This window comes from Euprymna scolopes, chromosome 18, assembly GCF_053919585.1.
Source record: "Euprymna scolopes isolate OS-2025 chromosome 18, ASM5391958v1, whole genome shotgun sequence".
NCBI lineage: Eukaryota > Metazoa > Mollusca > Cephalopoda > Sepiida > Sepiolidae > Euprymna > Euprymna scolopes.
Window position 1 is genome coordinate 105,456,850 of NC_136499.1, and position 14,883 is coordinate 105,471,732.

Below are 14,883 nucleotides of genomic sequence, written 5' to 3' on the forward strand. Positions count from 1 at the left end.
TAACTGGCTATACACCGGTTACAAACTGTATATATATATTGGACTGTTTGGCAGACAGCGGCAGACAAGCAGTCGCAGTAAGACGGATAGTCTTACGTGTTGATTATCAGACTTTCTTCCCCATACTTGTTACTATGTACTTCTATTTACCTTAGGCGAGCAGCCTTACGTTTCTGTATTATAAATAAACCCCATTACACATACCACTCGGTGTAACTCACGTTTGTCTTTATTTCCTAAGTATTTAGGAATATAACATTACGAGTTCAGTATTTTTCAATTTTTAAATTTAAAAATCTATCAAAATTTTTCTATTGATTCTATTTTTACGATATTTTTAGGGGCAATGTGAAATTTTATGCTCTTTCCAATAAACCGAATATAATATTTTAGACAAACGTTTTTGTTTTAATTCACGCCCCTCATTTTGAAATTTCTATTATAAGGTAAATAATTAATTTACGGACCAAAGTTTTATATATCACAAATTGAAGATAAAAGATCAATAAATAATATATTCAAATTTAAAACAAAAAAAGAAGTGTTTTTTGGAAAGTTCCTGTAAAGTCAGAAGTTTAAAACCTTTTTTTTAAACACGTCTTTTTTTTTTTTTTTTTTTTTTTTTTTTTTTTAAATGAAACCTTAGTCCTTGCTCCTTTGATTGAAAAAAAATTAGGGGTTGAATTACATTTTTCGAATAGTTATAAGCTTGTAAAGACAGGAGGTCGAATTATTCAATCTTTTTCACGAAGTTTCGGACACACCTACACGTGCACATCGCACACGAGCGTAAAATGACTTGTCAAATTGCGGAGGAATTTTTCGCGGGCATTAAAAAAAATGTGGTTCATTTTTGTGTTACGTAGTTTTTAATGCTTTTTAATTGATCTAAAAAAAAAAAATTTCATGAGCGGTTTACAAGTAACGAAAGTAACGTGCCGAAATTTATCGAGCAGAGTAATGATTAATATTTCACAAAAATTCTGTGTTTACATTGGCGGGGGCGGAGTGGGGGGGGGTGGCGGTGTTGCGGCCGCCCCGAGAATGTAAACACAGAATTTTTGTCGAATGTTAATCATTACTCTGCTCGATAAATTTCGGCACGTTACTTACGGAAAAAGCGGTTAATTAAACTGCAGAAACACTCGTTATACAAGTTCTATATATGATTACCCAGCCCCAAATAAAAGAACGAAAACATAAAGATATGTTTTTTGTAAACAGGTCGTGAAAACTTACAGCATTATTTTTACTATAAAATGAGGTAAAAACTTCTTTTTTTTATTTTATGAAAATATTTCTTGTAATTTAAAATGTCCGCCATGTATACATCATGCGCCTTGTGAAATATCACGTGACTACTGCTCATGCTTAGCGTAAATGAATTCAGCGAAATGGCCTCTGTGCGGATGCGCAATCAGCCGACTTACGCCATTGTAGCTGATTTTATAAAGAAAATAATCCATTGGAAAAATATTAATATCTCCGAAACTATTTATTTGCGACGGATACGGTTTTCAGATTTTTGTTTAGCACACCGAAATCTACCAGATAAAAATTTATTTTTTTCTACTAATTCGAGTTCACGTTTTTTCTAAAATTTTACCTATTTTTAAGCGTTCATTTGCTTTGAAACACAAATAGTGCCGAGTTTTAAGTTAGAACAAGAAAAATAACTGACATTAGACATTTAGACGGTCATATGGGGAAGATCGATAATCGTTAAAAAATAATTGAAAAAAAAAACTAAAGAAAATTCTGGTAAAAACGCACCCAATAAATTTCATAAATATGCTTCTGACGGTACTTGTACAGTTTAATCAAGACATTAAAAAATGAATATATCGAAAAAAAAAAAAAAAAAAAAAAGGTTATATTGTACGTATTCGTTTTGGACTGAAGATCTCCGAAAAAAAAAAATTTGATCGAGTAGTTTTTCTTTTTTTACAGCGGAAAAACACGTTTTTATGAGAGTGCATTAAATTTTTAGCACGCCACGGGGAGATAACTCAATATAAAGCGCCGAGAATCCTTCCCCATCTTTATCACTAGTTTTTCTTTCTAAAAAATCGAACCTTTTGCTCGCTATAATAACAAATTGTTTTTTTTTTCGCTGTAAATAAAAACCTACTTGATGAAATTAAGTGAATTTTTTTTTCCGGAGAACTTAATTCCATAACGGATACGTACAATATAACTTTTTTTTTTCAATATTTTCATTTTCTAAATGTCTTGATTAAACTGTACAAGTACCCTTCTGACCGCTGTTTCGTTTTGTTACACCAAAGTGCTCTTATATGAAAACAAATATTGCATTCAAATTTCCTCAAATAAGCAATTTTCCGAATAATAAACAATGTAATTCCTTATGTTAAAAAATATATATGCGCTAAAAATATGCGCTTGCATGCGCGTACAACAATGGCCACCACTTTAGCATAAGGAATTACATTGCTTAATATCTGGAAAATTACTTATTTGTGGAAATTTAAATGCGAGATTCGTTTTCAGCATACCCGAAAACCAATGTAATCGTTATTTTAAAGGAAAATATTAAGGTGGAAACCAAGTAAAAATTTAAGCTTTTTTTTAAGTGTGTGTGTGTGTGTGTGTGTGTGTGTGTGTGTGCAAGAGAGAGAGAGAGACAGACAGAGGGGGGGGAGAGAGATTAAGATTGCTCATAAATAGACTACGATAGATTGATAAAATGTTTGAACCCATTTAATAAAAGCTTCAGAAATTATTGTTCTCGACAGCCGAAATAGCTCAGTTGGGAGAGCGTTAGACTGAAGATCTAAAGGTCCCGGGTTTCGGCATCCGGCGGTTGTCAGTTTTTTTTTTTTTTTTATTAACATAGTTATCATCGTTTCTTACCTTTAAAACGTGTTTACGTTGTTTTCACGATTTCTTAACAAATTTCTTTTTTTATGACACCGACTTTAGTCACATTGGAATAATTTTTAGTTCTCTTTGCACTTCAAGAACTTAATCACCATCGTCGGAACGTGGGATTGAGAAGTCAGTGCTTCAAAGAAAGGGAACTCTGACCTACAAAAAGTGCCTGGGCAGCTGACGACATTCCCGGTAAGGGCGCCGCTAGCGGTTAGCAATACTCTAACCCCTCAAAGAGAGAAGACAAATTCTGGTAGCGCAGACCAGACCAGACCCAATATTTCAAGGTGGCTACGACCAATGCATGTGGACCAAATAATATAGTACACGCGCGTGTGCGTACACACACACACACACACACACACACACACACACACACACACACACACACATGGCCTGATTCTACGTAAAAAGCATTCTCATGTATGAACTCTTTTCCTTGCCTTGCAAACAAGATATTCATCATATCCTTCATATATGAACTCTTCTGTCTTTCCTACTAACAAGATATTCGTTTCATATTACTTGGGCTTTTTTTTTTTTTTGCTTTTTTTTTTTTTTACAAAGGAGTCACCACATATCAAGGCCAGGAGGCCACTCGAGGATAAGGGTTTATGGGTATACATTAGTCAATGGGATTATAGCGTAGTAATCATAAGTAGTGGACATTTTGTAAATTGGATTACTTAGTTCATCAAGAACTTGTTTACGTTGGACTTGAAGACAATCAAATTGTATCAGCTGGTAAACGGTAGAGAGTCCCACAGAATGCATTCTTTCCTTTTTTGTTTTCGTCCGTACGCAAAGGCGCATTTATTTACTAACGCATTTTTTTTCATTTCCTTTTATTAACATGTTAATGAAGATGAGTCAATAAAATAAGTTTCAAATGTCAGAACGAGATAATGTCTTCCTTTTCTGCTAACGTCCAACTAACAATTGTTATCAAACAATACTTTATCAATTCCTAGGATCGTCACATTTACATAAATCAGAAGAAACCAGCAAGTTAAACAATATTACAACACAAGGCATCTATAAATATAAAAGCGAAAATGTATGTATTTTTGTATGTGTGTTCGCTTGTTCTGTATGTCTACAAAAGGCTTTTTTCAGAGAATCGGTCGCTCGCTTCACAACTTTTAAAAACTTTTTATATCACATATAAATCATAATATCTCACAGTTAACAACGAAGCTCGCCTGTCTATTTAATTTGCTCGATTTCGGGAAGATAAATATTCAACATTTGTTGCTCGCCGCATGTGGGTTAGTCTTTTTCCTATAACATCTTAAGAAAATAATAAAAAAAAAAAAACGTTCCTGCAGTAAATGAAATACCATCCCGCAGTCAAACTTGACCTCATTAAAACGGGCATCTGCCAAATCCAAGTAATTAAATAAATTCAAACGTGATTCCGTTAGCATCTCGCTGTGGGGCAATGGTTAACGTCGCACATTTTTTTTTTTTTTTTCACACTTTAATTTAAAACTTTGCCTCAAGGGTTCGGGTTTGATCCTCATACTTATCTACCAAAATTTTTTTTTTTAACCCCCACCCCGGAGTTTTCACACACACCTCCAAACACCTGGGCAACGTTAGTATTTGATAATTTCCAAATTTTGTGGTTCATAACCCAATAGGACGGCATTTCAAGGATTAAGCATGGCTACTTGTACGACACACAAATGGACTTAAGTAATAGACACATACCTACATACTAGGCTGAGGTGAATAAAAAAAAAACACCGTTCTTCTAAGCTTGGTTATGGGTGCTAACATTTAAAAAAAAACAATGTTTTTTGATTGATTTATGTTTAAGGTTCTCATCTTTAATATGAAACCATATACTTTAACAGTGTACGTTACCATCAACGGAATTTAATTAAACCTGCCTTAAATTTTACAAGAAAACAACGAGATATTATAAAACAAATGTATGCATATCTAAAGAAATGGCAGAAACACTAGAGGATGACCTCCAATCTGTAGTGGAATGGGGACAAAAATTGGTGGTCACATTCAATGCTGCCGAGATTAAACTTGTTTCCTTCAGTAACTTCAAGAAACCTTCTCTACCACCAATAGAAATGACCAAAGACTCTTTATCTGAAAGCGCATCTTTTAAACTCCTTAGCCTAACGTTCACAGGAAACATGAGTTGGAAAAACTACATTGAGAGAATTGCCAGGACCGCTGCGAAAAAAGGTAGGTTCTCTCTACCATGCTAGAAAGCTACTAATGCCCGAAAGTATCCTGTACCTCTATAAGGCCACCATTCGCCCATGTATGGAGTATTGTTGTCATATTTGAGCTGGTGCATCTGCTACTAGTCTCTCACTCTTAGACAAGATTCAAAAGAGAGTCGTCAACCTAATAGGTCCTGAACTGTCATCCAAGCTTCAGCCTCTGTCCCATCGACGAAATATAACATCCCTCTCCCTGTTCTACAAGTAATTTAACAGTGAATGTTCCGACGAACTGCAAACACTTGTACCCCCTCTACGTAAATACCCCGACAAACCCGACAAGCAGCAAAATCCCACCCCTTCACAGTTGAGATCCCTAGATGTAAGAGAGCCTTCTACTCCAGTAGTTTCTTCCCCAGAACCACTAGACTTTGAAATTCCCTTGCAGGTTCCTGCTTCCCCAACTGTACTGACATGCAGAAGTTCAAGTGTAACGTGAACCGAGATCTTGCTGCCCAACTCCCTACCTAGTACTCCTGTAGTCTGTGTTCATAATAGTAGCCCCCTACATCAAAGTGGCAATGTGCCTTGTTTGAGGTGAAAATGTAAGAAAAAAAAAAGAATAGAAACTCATAAGTTGAAACAATGAAGCGTGATTAATAAAGTCCAAATAAAATCCAAATAAAATGTCTTAGTGTATAGTCTGATTCACATTTCTATTTTAGAATTTTTACGCAAAAAAATTATTTCTTTATTTCTTTATTCTTCCTTTTCGTCTTGTGTAAAAAATAAGTGAATTCCAACGTATTCGTCGAAATATATAAAGATAGCCTTTGGATATGTCGAAAGGAAAAAATCAATGAACTTTTTAAATTGCGATTAATTTTTTTTTTAATTTTCAGAAGTTTCAGGGAAGCAATATTGAAACCTTCCAGATTGGTTAATAAATAATACAGTTTAAATTGTGAAAAACAAACATTTTCAGGTGTCGGCTGCTGAGACATAAAAGTCTTAGCATTCTTTTTGCCCGTGTTAACCATCTGACATCGTGCATTTTGTCAGGTTCGTCATGCCTGATATATTTCAGATCATCTTCAGATAACTATCATACAGCATAACAACGAAATACATGAATCAGCAGAAGCCAGCAAGATAAACAATATTAAAACACCAGCATATTTGATAAATCCAAATTTGGTGGTTCATTTTTCATATTTGATAAATCCAAATTTGGTGGTTCATTTTTAATATTTGATAAATCCAAATTTGGTGGTTCATTTTTCATATTTGATGAATCCAAATTTGGTGGTTCACTTTTCATATTTGATAAATCCAAATTTGGTGGTTCATTTTTCATATTTGATAAATCCAAATTTGGTGGTTCATTTTTCATATTTGATAAATCCAAATTTGGTGGTTCACTTTTCATATTTGCTAAATCCAAATTTGGTGGTTAATTTTTCATATTTGATAAATCCAAATTTGGAGGTTCATTTTTAATATTTGATAAATCAAAATCTGGTGGTTCACTTTTCATATTTGATAAATCCAAATTTGGTGGTTCATTTTTCATATTTGATAAATCCAAATTTGGTGGTTCATTTTTCATATTTGATAAATCCAAATTTGGTGGTTCACTTTTCATATTTGCTAAATCCAAATTTGGTGGTTCATTTTTCATATTTGATAAATCCAAATTTGGAGGTTCATTTTTAATATTTGATAAATCCAAATTTGGTGGTTCACTTTTCATATTTGATAAATCCAAATTTGGTGGTTCATTTTTCATATTTGATAAATCCAAATTTGGTGGTTCATTTTTCATATTTGATAAATCCAAATTTGGTGGTTCATTTTTCATATTTGATGAATCCAAATTTGGTGGTTCACTTTTCATATTTGATAAATCCAAATTTGGTGGTTCATTTTTCATATTTGATAAATCCAAATTTGGTGGTTCATTTTTCATATTTGATAAATCCAAATTTGGTGGTTCACTTTTCATATTTGATAAATCCAAATTTGGTGGTTAATTTTTCATATTTGATAAATCCAAATTTGTAGGTTCATTTTTAATATTTGATAAATCCAAATTTGGTGGTTCACTTTTCATATTTGATAAATCCAAATTTGGTGGTTCATTTTTCATATTTGATAAATCCAAATTTGGTGGTTCATTTTTCATATTTGATAAATCCAAATTTGGTTGTTCATTTTTCATATTTGATAAATCCAAATTTGGTGGTTCATTTTTCATATTTGATGAATCCAAATTTGGTTGTTCATTTTTCATATTTGATAAATCCAAATTTTGTGGTTCATTTTTCATATTTGATAAATCCAAATTTGGTGGATCAGTTTTCATATTTGATAAATCTAAATTTGGTGGTTCATTTTTCATATTTGATACATCCAAATTTGGTGGTTCATTTTTCATATTTGATAAATCCAAATTTGGCGGTTCATTTTTCATATTTGATAAATCAAAATTTGGTGGTTCACTTTTCATATTTGCTAAATCCAAATTTGGTGGTTCATTTTTCATATTTGATAAATCAAAATCTGGTGGTTCATTTTTCATATTTGATAAATCCAAATTTGGTGGTTCATTTTTCCTATTTGATAAATCTAAATTTGGTGGTTCATTTTTCCTATTTGATAAATCCAAATTTGGTGGTTCACTTTTCATATTTGATAAATCCAAATTTGGTGGATCATTTTTCATATTTGATAAATCCAAATTTGGTGGTTCATTTTTCATATTTGATAAATCAAAATCTGGTGGTCCATTTTTCATATTTGATAAATCCAAATTTGGAGGTTCATTTTTCCTATTTGATAAATCTAAATTTGGTGGTTCATTTTTCATATTTGATGAATCCAAATTTGGTGGTTCTTAATCAATATGGTTAGAGGACTGTCCGAAATTTTTCAAATACTGTGATTAAGTTTTTTTTCTTTTTTTCCACCCATTTTAATTATTTAGATTAGCTATAATCTAATCACCATTAACCCCAAATGAAGTATTGTTGCCTCATCTAGACTAGTTCATCATCCACTAGTATCGTCCTCTTGAACAGGGTATAAAAAGACTCTCTTACTTAATAAGTCTCGCACTGTCTACAATGTTTCAACCCGTCTCCTTGCCGCAATGCTAAATACCTGCGCCTATTTTTTTTTTTTTTTATGTATTGGCGCTTCTTTGGTATCAGGGCAAAATCAAAAGTCGAAAAATTGAATTTCCATTAAAAAAAAACAAATGGTATCTGCTTAATTTTTATGTCAAATTCAACTAACAACAATGTTACCTACTTAATTGCCATGTCGAAATTAGTTAAATATTATGAAATATGCGCGCTTGCACGTACAGCAATGCCTACCACTTTTAACATACTGAATTACATTGCTTAATATCTGGAAATCTACTGATTTGTGGAAAATTTAAATGCGATAATCGTTTTCGGTGTACACGAAAATCTTTAACAGTCGTCATTTAAAAGGAAAATACTAAATAAAAATTTACCATTTATTTACTTTAAGTCTTGTCTTAATTCAAATACTCGAACCCGACCTCAAGGATGACTCAACGGGTTGCAAAATCTCAATTTTTTACGAGATATGTTTTTGAGAGAGAGAGAGAGAGAGAGAGAGAGAGAGTGTGTGTGTGTGTGTGTGTGTGAGAGATAGAGAGATGGAGAAAGAAAAAAGAGACAGAGAAATTGGAAGGGAGTAATTTTCATAGGCAAGTTAGTTACCGTAAATTGATAAAAATAGCAATAAAATGACCGCCAATTTAGTATAAAATTGTAAATAAACGGTAAAGAATCCCAGTAACTCGGCAGCCGAAATAGCTCAGTTGGGAGAGCGTTAGACTGAAGATCTAAAGGTTCCTGGTTCAATCCCGGGTTTCGGCATCCGGCGGTTGTCAGTTTTTTTTTTTTAACAATCATTGTTTCTTTTCGTTAATACCTATTTGCGTTGTTTTCACAATTTCTTTTCATACGGATGGTTGTGACTTTAGCAACATTGGAACTTCTTGATGAAAATACGCAAACGTTAAATAAACACTCTCGCACGTGTATTTTTCAAATAACCCATTATATTGTAGCCGAATGTTTCTGTGTGTGTGTGTGTGTGTGTGTGTTAATTTTCTTCTTTCGTTTAATCAATAAGTTTTTACCCCAATTTACGTTAAATGTCGGTGTGGTTATTTGCTAAACAGTTGTTAAACACGAAGACTTCCCAAAATGGCCTCTCCCAAAGTCAGGAAGCACACTACACATACATTTACCAACTTTAAATCTGGCCCTAATCACGGTAGTCTGTTAGGTCTCAATAGCAATATTCGTGGTCTTTGGTCAATAAAAGATAAAAGGAAAAAATAAATTCTAAATTTACTCACACACAAACACACACTCATCTCTTATCTAGTGTCTGTCTATAGCTCTCACCCTCTCTCATTCTGTTTTTTACCCATGCGGTCTGATTTTGTACAGTGCTTACCTTTCTTCTTCTCCTTCTCCTCAATTCCCACCCCTCTCCTCCTTACCCTCCTCTGTCGAAGGTAATGAAACTAATAAAAACAAGGCCGATAGCCATTAGTCGCCTGCTCTCGTGTAATGAATGAATGCGTGAATGTAGGATTGACATGAAATTCTTAAAGATAAACTAAAATGACCGAAAAAATGGGCTGAAATGACTTAAATAAATAAAAAGTAAATGACTTAGAATGACTTTAATGAACTTAAGCATTAATTAAATGACCTTAAGAATGATTTGAATGCTTAAAAAATAACTGGAATCCTTCAAAAAACAACTTGAATTATCTGGAGAATGACCTGAATGGCTTTGAAACTGACTGGTTGTAAAGTGGGTGATCATTTTACATTAATTTAATACAGAAAAATAATCCCCCACTTTATATCACAAAGTTACAAATATAAGTACAGCATCAACTCATAGCTGGAAAGGAAATATGACATCGAGAAAATAAAGACTAATTGTGCAATTTTAACTATTTATTTATTTATTTTTATACCTTGCTGTGAATTATAAAAAAAAAATAGAAATAAATATTCAATTTATTGACCAAGTGGCTCATCTCTTAAATGCTGCTGTGCGCCGTTGCGGCTAAATGCTTTGCATCATGGACTTGAAATCTGAGTACGCCGAGTTCGAATCCAGTTTGTTCCACGTAATGTTTTTATAGACATCGCTCGAGACAAGGCATGAAGCCACTTGATATAAAGTCTTTATATCTTTATAATAAAGAGATATCGAAAACGAAAGCTGATTATTGCAAAGACAGAAAATGCCTATTTACCTTAGTCTTGAAAAGAGCAAGGCTGTAGGTAAAAGGAAAACATATGACCTTGTGTTTAACTTCCTGAAGGGGAGATTTTAAAAAAACATCAGTGCATTGGCATTGCTCTCTCACCCTCTTTCACTCTTACTTCAGCTCTTATTAGTTGCAGTGCCTTACCCTCCCCCCTCTTTCCTCACCCCATCCCTGTTCCCCCCTCTCTCTCTCTCTTCCTCACCCCTTCTCTCTCTCTTTTTAGAAGAATGTTTTTTTTTTCTAGATTCAAACAATCTAACATGACCTTAATGGATGACTGGACGAACAAAAAAAAAAAATCTGTATATATATTTTCTCAATAGGTATCTTTTTTCTAACAAATAGAGTGAGAGAGAGAGAGAGGGGGGAGATGATGAGGAGAGAGCGGGTGAATATGTGGGAGAGTGAGAAAAGGCGAGAGAGAGAAAGAGAGGGGGGAGAAGAGCGCGCGTGTGTGCGTTAGTGTTTTGGAGTGAAAGAGAGAAAGAGACAGATGGGTGATTGTTCATCGGCAGGTGACGATAAAGTGATAAAAATAACAACAAAATGACTGCTAATTTAGTATAGCAGTACTTTAATAAAGGCTTCCGAAGCTAATGTACTCGGCAGCCGAAATAGCTCAGTTGGGAGAGCGTTAGACTGAAGATCTAAAGGTCCCTGGTTCAATCCCGGGTTTCGGCATCCGGCGGTTGCCATCTTTTAATATGTTTATCTGTTTTATTCATTGTTTCTTCTCGTTCGGAGAGATTAACATTGATTTTACAATTTATTAAAAAAAAATCTTTTAATATAGGGCTGTGACTTACAATCATTGAAGAAGTTCCCAATGAAGATTGAGGCACTAATATTTCTACACAATTGTTAGATAAACACTGTCTTTAGTTTTTACTCGTGCGTGTCTCACAAAAAAAAAACTTAGAAAGTAAGTTAAATACGAAAAAGTTTGTAAAGAAAAGAATTGCTCTTCATCAAATGTTGAGTCATTACATATTGTATAGAGGATGAACGTTTGTTTGTTTGTTTGTTTGTGTATGTGTGTGTATGGGTATGTGTGTGTGTGTGTGTGTGTGTGTGTGTGTGTGTGTGTGTGTGCGTGTCTTTTTCTACCTTCGCTAAAACAATAAGAATTTATCCCAATTTACGTTGAATGTCGGTGTGGTTCTTTGCTATACACCAAGACTTCCAAAATGGTCTCTACCATAACCAGGGACCACGCTACACATTCTTTACGTCTTTAAATCTGACTTTAATCACAGTAGTTTTTTAGTTCTCCGTAGCAAATATTCCTTTTCTTCGGCCAATAAAAGATATGTTGGAATTTTTTGTACGAATAGTGTATCCCCCTGTTTACATTTATATTTCTATTCCAGTTCTTATATTTGATTTTCTGTATTTTGTATCTTATGATTCTTAGTTTCGTATATTTTGGGTTTGTACGAAACTCCCTTTAATTTGAAGAACAGCAATGCTAGCTCCTTGATGATACCATGAACCCAGCGTGAAATTCGGCCTCTTTTGGATTCCAGGCAGCATGGATATTGGATGTGGTTTCATTGCCCGGCACTGAGATGGAATTTTGACGAGTCTCCTTCAAAGAAGAATACCCGGCAACAGAATACTGGGACGCGACGAGGCGTAGTTCTGAAGACTATTTACATGGCTACAGTTTGCACGTATTTGGAAGGAGTGTAATTTTTTAAAAGACTTTAAATTGCGAAAAGAATAAGGCACATGCCTGACCGACATCAATTTGTGAGTACGTTCCTAAAATTTATTGCATATGAGAGTGTGATTAGGAACTACTAGTTTGAATCATAATATTGTGTTTGTTCATTGATATGACATTTTCAATATAAGAATCAGCGTTTTTTTGTTTTTTTTTTCACTAAATGTTGCAGCTAAATGGTTAGCAGCATGGACTTGAAATCTGCGTTTGCCAAGTTCGAATCCTGTTCGTTCCACAGAATTATTTTTCGCTCGAGACAAGGTATAACGCCATTTGATGTAAAAAGCTAACACCTACGAAAGCTGATTATTCCAAAGACAGAAAATGACCTTAGTTATAAAAAGACCAAAGTTGTCGGTAGAAGGAAAACACATGACCTTGTGTCTAACTTATTGAAAAGGAAGATTAGTATAAAATCTGACATGCATTGCTCTCACACTGCCTCACTCTTACTCCTACTCTTATTTAATACAGTGCTCACACCTTCCCTTCTTCTCCCCCTCCCTCGCCCTTTCTCTCTACCCACTATCTCTCTCTCTCTCTCTCTCTCTCTCTCTCTCTCTCTCTCTCTCTCTCTGTGTTTATTAACAGAAGAAGGCAATAAAACTAACTCTAAAAAGTAGAGAATGTCACCACAGTAATGAATACTATTTAATCAATAGCTGGAGAGGCAGAGATTATTAAGCATGTATTAAGTGATAATAACGATAAATATTGGATGTTGTCTTTTCATTAATAATTATTTTTGTTGTTTGTTTTAATCTGACTATGGAAGCGTTATCTGATTTTAGAAGCAAGTCTTTTTTTTTTTCCAGATTCAAGCAATCTAAGAGGACTTCAATGGATGACTGGAAGAGTAAAAAGAACCTCCTTTTTTCTTTTACTAGTTTTTTTTTTTTTTTTTTTTTTTACTGAGAAAGAGAGTGGACGAGAAAGGGGGGAGATGAGAAGAAGAAAAAAAGCAAGAGATAGTCGCGCATGTGGGTTTGTTAGGAGTGAGAGAGAGAAAGAGAGCGATAGGTGATGGTTCATAGTTAGGTTGAAAATAGTAAGAAAATAACTGCAAATTTAGTATCGAATTAGTTTAATATAGGCTTAAGAAGCTAACTTACTTGACAGCCGAAATAGCTCAGTTGGGAGAGCGTTAGACTGAAGATCTACAGGTCCCCGGTTTCGGCATCCGGCGGTTGTCATCTTTTAATCTTGTTATTTGCTTCATTCGTAGCTTCTTGTTGCAACGTTGTTTTCGCAATTTATTAATTAATTAAGTTATTTTAATACAGAGGACCGTAACTTTAACTACGCTTGAAGAGTTCCCAATGAAGACTGAGCCTCTAACATTTCTACACATACATTAGATATGCACCGTTTTTAGTTTTTACTCCCACGCATCTCCTTCCGTCCAAAAAATTTTAATATTCAGTTAAATACAAAAAAAACAACATTATTAAAGAAAAGAATTGCTCTTCATTATATCATTACCTATTATATAGTGAACGAACGTTTGTGTGTGTGTGTGTGTGTGTGTGTGTGTGTGTGTGTGTGTGTGTGTGTGTCTGTGTCTGTGTCTCTGTGTGTGTGTGTGTATGTGAATTTTCTTCCTTCGCTAAAACAATAAGTTTTCACCTCAATAAACGTTTAATATCGGCGTGGTTCTTTGCTATACAAAGACTTCCCAAAAAGTGTCTCTTTCAAAACCAGGGACCACGCTGATTTTATACAGTGCTTAACGTACCCCGCCCCCTCTCCGTCCTTCTTTCTACTCCTAAGTCTTCTCGGTCTCTTTCTAATAACAGTCGAAGTTTTATTAACTAATAATAAAACCAAATTATTAATACCATTTAACACATAGCTTGAAAGAAAGAATGATATGGATAAAAAAAATAAAGATTAATTGTGGATTTTAACTCTTTATTTTTTTTAAATTCTTTGCTGTGAATTATAAAGAAAGAAACAGAAAAAAAATATTCAATTTACTGAACAAGTCACTCATCTCTTATTAAGTGTTGATGTTAAATGGTTGACAGCATGTAATGAAATCTGAAGTAAAGAGCTAACACCTACGAAAGTTGATTATTGCACAGGCAGAAAATGCCTATTGACCTTAGTCTTGAAATGGCCAAATCTGCAGGTAAAAGGAAAACAGATGACCTTGTGTTTAACTTCCTGGAGAGGAGATTATAAAGAATGTCAGTGCATAGTTTTCATCCTCTTGCACTCTTATTCCTACACAATACAATACAGTGCGTCCCCCTTCCCTTCTTCTTCCCCTCTCCCCATACCCATCCCTCTCTCCCTGTTTATTAACAGCAGAAGGCAATAAAACTAACTCTAAAAAGTAGAGAATATCACAACAGGTATTAATACTATTAAACCCATTGCTGGCGAAGAAGAGACGGAGTATTTAGCGAGAATAACAACAAATTTTGAATGTTTCTTTTCAATTATAATTATTGTTGTTTGTTTTAATATGACTATGCAAGCGTTATCTTATTTTAGGAGTAATTTTTTTTTCCGGATTCAATCACTCTAACATGACCACAATGGATGACTGGACGACGAGTAAAAAAAAAAATCTGTAATTTTGTTTATTTTTCTACTAGGTATTTTTACTAAGAAAGATACTGAAAGAGAAAGGAGAGAGAGAGAGAGAGAGAGAGAGAGAGAGAGAGAGAAGGCAAGAGAGGCGCGTGTGTTTGTTTGTTTTTATATTGGGGGCTAGAGAGAGAAAGAGAGAA

General features: G+C 34.1%; 2 non-coding genes across 2 annotated transcripts; both read left to right on the plus strand.

Annotated features, from left to right (window-relative positions):
- Nucleotides 1–8,922: 8,922 nt before the first annotated feature.
- Trnaf-gaa (transfer RNA phenylalanine (anticodon GAA)) lies at nucleotides 8,923–8,995 on the plus strand. The gene has a single exon. It is a non-coding gene; the product is annotated as a tRNA-Phe (tRNA).
- Nucleotides 8,996–11,027: 2,032 nt separating this feature from the next.
- On the plus strand, nucleotides 11,028–11,100 carry Trnaf-gaa (transfer RNA phenylalanine (anticodon GAA)). The gene has a single exon. It is a non-coding gene; the product is annotated as a tRNA-Phe (tRNA).
- The last annotated feature ends 3,783 nt before the right edge of the window (nucleotides 11,101–14,883 follow it).